Below are 6,312 nucleotides of genomic sequence, written 5' to 3' on the forward strand. Positions count from 1 at the left end.
GCTGGGGTGTTGTACATTTATATAATTTATAATAAAGCTATTTTACATTTTTTTTCATATAATCTCTATGGTGTGAACATCTGATTCAGGGGGTGCTTTTTCTTGTGGGTTTTATATTCTATTTTGGTTACTCTCGTCTGCACAGATAGTGTTGCTGATTTGTATTTTTTTAATGATTTGTCTGTGTATATGATCATTGTGTGAACACTTTTATTGTTCCCTTCTTGTAAATCCAGATGTCATTGTATTTGGCTATAATAGCAATGTTTTGCTTACCTTTGACATAATACAAAGGACATTTCATGAATTACCTATGCTGTGTCCTAATGTATTAACTTTGTCTAATATCTATGGGTACTGTAAAGTACAACTCCATATTTCTGACAAGCTACATAGGACAGAGCAGTGAAATAATCATTTTTTATATCTAGTATTGATGACCTAATTTGTTCCGTGATGCTTGTACAGGCTTTTGACTTATTTGCGTCAAGTGGGAACTGTTCTAATATGCATACTGCCACGGGAGAGCTGTAGACACATCTGTCTCTGAAAATCCTTGAAAACATATATCATTTTCTTACAGTTTCCAACAAGTAAAGGTAACTATTTCCTAGTTGACATAATAGATACTTTTAGATCATATACGCATAAGGAAATAAGATTGATAGTTAATATTATTTACAAAATTGGTTATTTTCCTGCCTTAACAATATCAAATTTGCCAGAAGGATGAAGTTGGGCTTTAAAGTATATCTTCCATATGGAAAATGTATATGAACCAGCATTTTAATTTGCTATATGCAAATATCAACTTTCTAGAATTCTGAAGCAAGACTGTTTCTCCTAATGTATTCCAGAATTATATTGCCATGCCTCACAATAGGTTGGCAAGGCACTATGCATGCTATGAGATGCAGAAGAAGTTTTTCTTTAAGGGAGTTGGTATTTGTATACTGAGTGTAGTACCTAGTAGGTTCCCACTGATTGTTGGGGGCTGACAAATGAAAGGTATGTAGGATTACCTAACAGTGTCTGCTTATGCATGGGGATGTCAGCTTATACATCCTTTCATTATCACAGATTTACTTTAAGGTATATGTAAAAGCAAAACTTTTTGGGGGTAAGTGTGGTTAAGTATTAGACCCAATCTCAACTTTTTGTTTGTCCTGGTGACCTTTCTCACCAAGAATGTGAAGGGAAATCCAAAATGTTAGAATTGTTGCCAGAGCAAGAAATGAGGGAAAATCATCCCATACAGATATCTGTTCTGCTGACAATTCCCACAGTTTGGAGAAACATATTCTCATTTCCTGCTGGGTCTCCTGGACAGGAAATAAAGAAAGATCTCCCCAGCAGGATACAGACAGAAAAAATTACCTTATAGTGGTTGTAACCCTAATTATTTTAAAAGTAAGAAAAATATACTTCAAGACTATCACTTCTAAGAAGACAGTATTAAGTATAGAAGTGTCTCTAATTTAGAGAAGATTGCACTTTGCCATGTGCTACAATAGGGATGTAACTAGAAATCTCAGGCCCCCATAGCAACATTTTGATGGTGGGTGGCCCATAATTCACTCCCCTTTAACACTGATGGGCATAGTTAAGCAGCTTATAATGCACCACTACAGGGATCCTATTAATACGCCTTAACACTGCGGTTGGAACATGCAGACAGAGCTGTTCAGAGAGATAAATTATTTCTTATGAGTTATTGCTCTGCTGGTCCTGCACTAAGGATCAAATGAAAAAAGTAGGGCTGCGGAAATTAACGATCAATCCCTCGATTAATCGTTAATTTTTTTAAACGATCAAAATTATTTTGATCGATCAAAGTTCTTTTGATCCAGAAAAAAGAGCTTCTTCTTTGCAGTAAGCTGAATCTCAGCTGGTTTAAGTGGATGGGTTTATGTGATTAATTCTTTGAAAGTACTGGACCCCCATTCCCCTGGGACCCAATAGTAGCTGCATGGACTGCTATGGCTACTGTATTTATGGCCTGGCGGCGCTACAAGAATTTGATTACTGTAATCATAATACTCATTGTAATTTATTTTCTGTTTTGCTTCGGAATATAGTTTGTATGTGATCACCTGTGACATGTCTCAGCAGCTTAAAAAAAGCATCTGCAATCATAGTGTGTTGTGAAGCTAAGTAAATCAACTTGTACACTTCTCTGTTTATTTCAAAGAATGTTTAAGTAAAACGATGGAATCTACCTCTTTGTACAGATAAGCCAATCAACACTCCTTCAAAATCTGTTTTATATAACCAAATCAAAGTATTGATGTTTGGCTGTAACTTTATTAAAGTCTTAAATTTGACCTTCTTACGTTTTTCTTGTCTTTTCTGATATGTAAATGGAACATACACGCAAAGCCACAAAACATGTATCTTCCTTAGTTTTTAAACCTGCACTAAAATCAGTTAAGCTGGTAGGCATTTTAATTTTGTTCAATTCACTTTTTATTTTATGGGGAAAAAAAACTTGCCCCAGATACCCCTTAAAGGGAAATTATGATCGTTTTGAGTTGGTGTTATATGTTAAAAGTTGTTAAGCTGATGTTTTATCTGTGATTAAAGCCTCAAATGGAGCTATATGGTGGTCACTTCTCTGATGAATTCACCTGTGCGTGAATGTCAGCTTGAGCTACTGAATTCTTTACAGCACAGTAAAGAAGAAAACATTTGAAAATAAGCCTAACGTTCCTTCTGCTGGCTGTATAGAAGACTAAAAGACTACATAATATTAATATGCAATATATTACTTATTTTCTTAACAAAAAAAAGAATAAATATTATTTATTATTAATCTTTAACAAAATATTTCGGTTTCGTTTCGGTTTTTAAATTTCTATTTCGGTGCACCTCTAATATATACACAAAACCTCAGACATTTTTTTTTAAGGAATGGGGAGATTTTCCTTAATTTCCTGTCTCTATAAAGAACTGGGGAAAGGGGCAGTTGTTTTCCTGGAACATGTAAGCATAGATCAGATCATAGATGAATGCATAGATCAGGGGTAGGCAATTAATTTTTTCAAGTGGCCACATAAGAAACTGGGACTGTTGTGGACGGCTGAACCAATAGGCTGAAATTCTACACAATATTCATTTTATTGCTTAATAAAAAGCAGTCAATTATATGGTTTTGATAATGTCTCCTTTAGAGTGCCCCTTTATATTATTGTTCCCACATACCCTAGTTTACTACTTTATTAGTAGACCAGAGGCTGTGACTGCAGAGGAGGTGGACAACTGATGTCATGTGTTGCTAGGACACCAGCGGTCCTAGCAACCAATGACAGAAGACAAGGAGGGCTATGGCTGGCAGTGGAGCAGACCTGAAGTCCGGCGCATCCACTGTCAGCCAGCCATACCCATGTGCAGGTTGGCGACAGAACCGGCACTTAGTTTTTGGCTGGACCACAGGCCGGACAGGGACAGCCAAAGGGCTTGATGTGGCCTGGGAATTGCAAAATACCCAGATCTGGCATAGATGGTAAAATATTGTCAGTGTTCTAAGCCTTCTTAAAGCTGACCACACATTATGCGGATCTCATCCAGTTCTTCAGGAACGGGCCAAAATTTGCACAGTGTGTACCTTTGTTGGCACCCTTTTGGCCGGCATCTCTGGGTGGCCACTGTCAGCATACAAAGGAAACAGCGGGGATTCCTTGATCAATGCTAGTAAGCGTTGATGGAGGAATCTGTTCTATTTTTTTTCATTCAGCCCATGGGTTGAAAGAAAAAATAGAGCAGTGTATGGCCAGCTTTACTCTACTAAATATGTTGCACAGATGATAATAAAAACAGAGGCTCTAGCCCTTCCTTGTATTGTCCTAAATAAAATTATTTATTTTTTGCTGGCATAGGAAACCTGTTGTAAGAGAAACATGGAGGCTGCCACTGCTGAACACTCCTTGTGAACTGACTTACGTTGACTATACAGATCTGTACACATTTTTTTCTAGATTAGTAACATAGAAGGTATTAAAACTAATGTGTCAATAAACAGCCAGGCAACTACTGAAACACTCACAATGAGGTCAACAATGGTAGTAGTTATCTCTTGACAGGTTTATTTTAATAAAGTCAGCCTATCAATTTAAAGTATATTGTTTCCTTTCTAACATCTTGAGAATGAGACACCTCAGCTGTCTTAGCATCTGTTATCAGCATGTCTTGGCAGTAACCACACAGGATAGACAGAGCTGTCAGCATCAGTATTTAATGCAGCATGCACATTTTGGGATCATCTGTGAATAATTTTTCCATATTGAGCTAAACTTAAATAGTGATGCTTTAGACTAGAGTTGGGTAACTTTTGCTTTTCCAGCATGTGCAGGTTACTCCAGAGTGTCCTAAAATTCTCTGTTCTGTCTGGCTTTAGTCCCCTTTTGGGTCAAAGGAGTAAATTAACTATTTGCTGACAGCTCAGAGCTGCGATGCAGATGGGAAAGATCCCAACGATATTGTCGGGATCCACTCTGTTGCCTGATTGACAGCTGTCTCTGCCTCTCTAGAGCCAGAGCCAGCTGTGCTCATCCCCACCCCTGTCTGTCCCTTCAATGAGCACTGGAGGAACAGAGAGAGGAGAGGAGAAGTGACTGACAGTTACAGCTCTCTGCAGGCAGAAGACCATGAGCTGAGCGATGATCGCTCAGCTCTTGATCTACAGAGCTGACGTGTGACACCTGTTCTAAGGATTGGGAAGAATACATTTTACTCTCCCAATACGTCTCCTTTAACAGAGCACTGATACAATTAGCTCAGCTGAAAAGCCAACTGTTCAGTCTATCACATTCCTGTAAGTCTGAACAGCAGTGAATATCTGGCAGTAGACCTCACTCCACCCAAAAAAGCTGCAATGTTTATCTTGGGTGATTTGCACAAGCACCACTTCAGTACCAGCCCGTTTACTCCTTCTGGAATTAAGCATTTTTTACAATTCAGCTATGGCCCTTTTGATTTTTCATATTTGATCATTACATATAATACCAGAGTGATACTGTATGTATATATTTTTTGGGACAAAGAAAGCTTCTTTTTTTTTTGTATAATCAAGAATTACTTAGTTTTGCAACGTATATCTGAAACTAAAAAATAGATTTTTTTAAAATTCAGTTTAATCAGAGGCAGTTTTTAATCAACTAGTGTTATTGTAGATTCAAAGTAGAACTCTAGCCAGCCAAAGCCCTTACTGGGAAGCAGGGGTGGACTGGGCTGTGAAGCAGAGAAGCAATTTCCCCCTGGCCCTGCACTAGTTAATTATGTAGGGCTTCTGGTCCTGAGTGGAGATGCTGTACCATTCAGACATCCATCAGCGTAGGATCTACAGTCAGTGACACATGATGGACAATATATAGCTACATGATCCTAATTGCAATGTTTTAAGAAGCCATGTGACCGCATGCCATATTCAGCAAAGTAAGCTGATGATGAAGGATGTGAAAAAGTGTGTTACAATAAACTAAATGCAATTTAGGAACGTCCATCTTTTACTGTGTTTACCAGTCAATGGAGCACTATGGCAAACTTTGCAAGGTACACTTTCTGTATCCTACAGAAATCTGTAGCTACCATAAAAGGGACACTTGGTTGAGTTTGCTTCCAGGCCAAAGGTTCCCAGTCCTTCCCTCGTAGAAAGGGTTTGAAAGATCATATTGCTGTATGCGTCCTCTCTGCACAGATTCTCTGTCTGTTTCCAGAGAGATCTGCAAATAATGGAATGAGAGGAATCTCCCTTTACTACTTAGTGTCCCCAGTACCTGTATAGGGCAGAGCCAAAGGTGAGTCTCAGTCTCCAAATGGGACAGAAGCCAGGGCCATAGGGGCGGGAGGAGCTGCCGCTCCAGCTCCGCCCCTCCAAATAGACCTGGCTGACCCGGATCGCCTCTGTATCCGGGTCAGTGACCGGCCGCAATCAGGCAGTGGTGGCCCTCTATTCAGGCATTTTAGAGGGCCGCTCGCTGGTGAGGAGCCCTCTAATATGCCTGAAGAAAGGGACACACTGACCACCCAGAGCCCCTACTGACCAGCCAGATCCCCTACTGATCTCCCAGAATCCTACTGACCACCCGAAGCCCCCACTGACTGCCCACAGCCCACCAAAATCCTAAGCACCAGGGCCGTGATGCTCTTAATCCGGCCCTGACTGTGACAGTAAAACTTGTGTAATGCAAAGTGATGATGTGGCAGAATCTCCTTGTCTGTGCAGTTTATCTTCACTATATCTACGAATATACATTTGGCTCACACCCTCTCCTAAGTGCTGTGCAATAAATATTGTGACGTAAAGTAAAAGCTTGT

This window comes from Nanorana parkeri, unplaced genomic scaffold (assembly GCF_000935625.1).
Source record: "Nanorana parkeri isolate BGI_ZX_2015 unplaced genomic scaffold, ASM93562v1 scaffold1017, whole genome shotgun sequence".
Taxonomy (NCBI): domain Eukaryota; kingdom Metazoa; phylum Chordata; class Amphibia; order Anura; family Dicroglossidae; genus Nanorana; species Nanorana parkeri.